Source organism: Physeter macrocephalus, chromosome 11, assembly GCF_002837175.3.
Source record: "Physeter macrocephalus isolate SW-GA chromosome 11, ASM283717v5, whole genome shotgun sequence".
NCBI lineage: Eukaryota > Metazoa > Chordata > Mammalia > Artiodactyla > Physeteridae > Physeter > Physeter macrocephalus.
In genome coordinates this window covers 76,460,718-76,465,476 of record NC_041224.1, presented here as the reverse complement: position 1 = coordinate 76,465,476, position 4,759 = coordinate 76,460,718, and positions in this window count along the sequence as shown.

Sequence of the window (4,759 nt, the reverse complement as noted above, 5' to 3'; positions counted from 1 at the left end):
TTTCTGACTTACTTCACTCTGTATGACAGACTCTAGGTCCATCCACCTCACTACAAATAACTCAATTTCGTTTCTTTTTATGGCTGAGTAATATTCCATTGTATATATGTGCCACATCTTCTTTATCCATTCATCTGTTGATGGACACTTAGGTTGCTTCCATGTCCTGGCTACAAATGCTATTTTTTGCACCTTTAAAACAGGCAGCCTCTACCCCAACAAACACCTGTTGTGCTCCTATGAAACAGTGATAAACAAATGGTCCGACCTCTCGAAATAGCCAGAAGAGCCTTGACAACATGGGGAACGCTCTGGGCTCTAAGCAAGAGTGGCTGGATTCAGTTTTTCAAATGAGGTAGGGCATAACGATGCTGTGTCCTGAAGGCCTTATATTCTCTTCTTCTTTAGTTCTTGTAGTGAAGGAGGGGTTATCCTCACTCTACCAACAAGGAACCTGGGTGTGGAAGGTTCAAGGACTAGTCCAGGCCTGCCCTCCTGCTCGCTAGCCCCACTCTCCTGGGGACCCCACTGAGCTGCCTGTCATCTGCATTGGTCCCCTGGGTCCTGAGCATCTCCTCCAGCTTTCCTGAGCCTCCGTGTGATTCCTGGGCTTTGGAACTTCACCTATGAGGACAACCAACATTTCTTGGGTGCTGTGCCCCAGGCACTGCACGGCGAGCTTCACACAGTACAATGGGCAGTGTGGGGAGTGGGTGAGACCAGGGCCCAAATCCTGCCACTTGTTACTTGCCTGGCCTTGGCCAAGCTGACCACACTGCACCTCCTTTTCCTCATCACTGAAATAGAGCTGCTAGTACCTACTTCCTAGGTGGCTGTGCTGATGATGTGAGGTAATCTATGTAAAGAGCTCAGAACAGTGCCTGGCACACAGTGAGGGCCCTGCAAGGACTAGCTCTGGTTGTCCACCCCAGGGGTTCTCTGTGCGCTATTTTGTCTTCATCGTTACATGGGTAAGGCATAGGGGTTCTTGTGCCCACGGCCATGCTGCTGGTAGGTGCCAGGGCACAAAGCAGCTTTGTTCACTCTGTGCCAGCCTGCCCAGCTCGGACCTTCCAGTCAGCCCCCTGCATTCCTTTCCTCCACTTGCTTCATCTGCTACCTGGCCAAACCTACAGGGTGGCAGATGTGCCTCCCAGGTCACAAACTTGGGTGTGTAGGGAATCAAGGCAGATTAGTTTTTTTCTATATCTCCACCTATTTTCTATTTAGGGCCCCAAGTTCCACCAGGGTGATGGAAATTCAATCTGTATCAGTTTAAGGTTCTAAGCTTCCTTGGGGCTGCACTAGAAGACTTACACAGAGCCAAGGCTCTGTGGGGCTGGGGACCTACCTGGACCTTATGTCACCTCTCTGTGCTGGCATCCACTAGCCTTCCACTCCACTCCATAGAGCCCGTGGTCTTCATCCACATAGGCAGAGGCTGGGACGGTGGGCCCCTATGGACAGTCGAGTGGGTTCTCCACTGTACAAACGTACCTGAATGAGTGGAATTGAAATCCAGCCTGTGCTGTTCTTGCTAAGCTGTGGATGTAGGTACAGGGCTGCTTCCTACCGACACCCACAGTCTAGGCCATGTACCTACGGCTCCTTCATCTACCTTTTTCTAATTTGCACAGAGGCATCTGAGAGCTGGCTGTGGCCCTGCTGGCGTCACCCCATCCCTGTCTGAATGGCTCCCTTAGGTCCTCTGCCGCTTCTGAGTGGTGCTTGGGCTCCTGGCCTCACTCATGCTGGGGGTGGGCACCTCAGAAATGCCCTCCTGGCCTAGGCTGCAGCTCTTTCTCTCAGGCCTGCTAACTCCCCAAGGGTGCACTGGGGAAGCCAGCACAAGGCCCCTGCTCCCGGAGCCACGTAGCTGGGGTTTTGTTATCTCCTTGGGGCTCTGCCCAGGAAGAAGCACAAGGCTCCCCTTTCTAGAACCTCTCCAGGAACTACTGTGCTTTCATCACTCCCCTTCATCACTCTCCCCATCTCCTATCTAAGGGAATCTCTTTTTATCTCCCTGGAAACCCAACTCTCCTCAGCTTCCTGCTCTGCCGTCCCGCAGGATTTCCTCCCTAACATTTTGTCTAGACAGAAGTCCTCCCTGAGCCGTTAAAACCTGCGTTTTTAAGATCAAAGTCAGGAATACCTTTCTGGCCTGGCTTTCTGCCTGCCTCACCTTACACAATGGATGGGGGTTGGAGGGGGGGAATGAACTATTTGGGGGGAAATCCATTCATTGTTCCCTCCCCCACCCCGAATTGTTCCACCACGCTTGGGGGGCCCGTGGGCCACTGGCCACTCGGTTCTAGGTTCTCCAAGTAGAGAAAAGACCAACCATTCCCATTTCCCCAGCCCAGCTCAGGGGCTGATGAAAAAGACCGGTCCCTCCAGCCCTGCGCAGCACTCCTGCTTCTGGGTCTTCCGGTGAAACTCTGCCTGGGCGCCAGCTCTCGCCCATCCGCAGTGCCTCTTGGGCAGGGCGGAGGAGGGGATTCTTGCCTGAAGCGGCCCTGGAGTCTTTTCTGGGCTCGCCATCCTCAGGCAGCGCCCCCTGCCAGGAGGTTGGGGAAAATTCTCGCTCTCCTTCAGGGCTCGCGGCTCACAGCCGCAGAGAACTCCGCATCCCACCACGCTTCATTTGCACAGCTGAGGACAAGCATCTATTAGTCTACTGAAATCAGTAAGCTGGGCTAAAATGTAAAGTTCTTCTCGCCAATTCTCTGATATTCCTGAGTTCTGTTTTTATTGCAAATTGGTAACAGGTGAGGTAGATAGTCCTGGAGGTGTTTAACCTGTCAGAGGGGGCTGTGATTAAAAAAAAAAATCTAAAACATTGTTTCACCGTAGTGGGGAGCAATTTCTTCTATATTGGGCCAATTCTAGAAAAAATATTTACAGGCAATTTTAAAACTTCAAAGTAAAAGTGATTTTATTTAATCACATACACACATACACACACACACACACACACACACACATATATATACATATACTTACAGCTTAGATTACCTACTATATTTAATAGAAGAATGCCAATATGTCAATAATAAAACGAGGGCTGCAGGACTTTTTTTTTGGCCTTAAGCTATTAATATAAAAGTGTATTTGTTAATATGGTAGCGACGTCAGGGCAATTTTACATTTTTATTACAAAGAATAATAAAATATACAATACTTATAATAAATTCCATATAGCAAATTGATTCCTGCAGAATGCTTTCATTGATTTTTGCAGAACACTGGTGTCCTTCATCAATCTGTGATTGTAATTGACAAACGAGTGTAGCATGACATGAATGTTGGTTGATATTTTTGTTTACCTCAACAAGAAGGACAAAGGTGAAATAACTAAGAAACTTCATTCTCAACAGGAAGCAACTTCTTTGATAACTCGGATAATAGTTTTGAAACACTAGAAAGATATTTCCTCAAATTTTTGTGCTATTCAAAATTCAGTAGCTACAGACACAACACTAGGTTTCATCTGCATTATTAACATGTTCTCCATCACTTCTTTAAGTCTAGACAATCAACAGAATAATAAATCAAGTTGACAGTTAACAAGCCATTTACTGATTTCTGCAGTCTGAATACTCAAGCTACCAACACAAAGTCAGTGAACGCGGAGTTGGGTAGAGACACTCAGTAGCACAGGTTATATAGCATTTCCATCCTGCAGGGATATTAGACATCCATAACTTCAAGAACAGATAATAGTAAAATGCAGTAAAATAACTAGGAAGTGATATAAGTATTTATTTCCTTTGTTTTTGTATAATTAATGGTAAACATACATAATTTAATTTTTAATAATAGCTGGCTGTTATTTCTAACAATAGCTTTTAACAACTGGCTCACAAAATTCCTGATAATTTAACAATTGGCTCTCACAAGCCATTAGGATCTGGCCCCAGCACACCACTGCCAGGCCCCAGTGACTTCTGGGTTCCACAGTGACAGGCACTGGCAGGAGATGGGAGAGCAGCAAGAGGGAAGGGTTGGGTTTTCCTTCTGTTCCGTCCTGGGATGCATTCTGCAGCTCCTGTTCCTCCAGGCTCAGCCAACACTGTTCCTTTCCTCTGCCTATAGGGGGTTAATGGCTTCTTGGCTTCTTGCTCTTGCTGGTTCCTAATGCTTCCCCATCACATGCACCCCGTTGTAAGTATTTACTTTCATTACATCCCATTAATCATTCCCTTCCCTTTGAGTGTGCCTCTGTTTCCTGGCTGGACCCTCAAGTCTGCTTCTGGGGTCACAACTTCTAATACTTCTATTCCCAAATATAGGAACTGTGTGTCCTTGGACAAGTGGCTCAACTTCTCTGAGCTACAGTTTTGTGAGAATTAAGTATGATGCAGTACGGTATGATTTTGAAAGATTAACCAGTGGTACTTAATTTTTTCCTCCTGCTATTTCCTGGTGCCCTATAACTTTTTTCCAAACTGGGCAGCTATACTCTGTAGCAGATGTTTCTCAGGACAGGATTTAAAGCATAAGTAGGGGGAAAAGCATAAATTTCAAAATCCAATACCTTGAAGGGTATCGGGGCAAAGAAAACCTAATGAATGGGAGCGAAGCATCCTGCTGGGAGATTCACTGGTCCCTGAGAAGGCCGTCCTACCCTGCCAAGCCGGAAGAGGTGGGACAGCAGAACCCCTGGTAACGTGGGGAGCTGAAGAATTGAGAACAAATGGATGCAGGCTGATTCCAGGCAACCGTGAGCCGCTCTACAGTACCCGATGCCCCAGTGTGG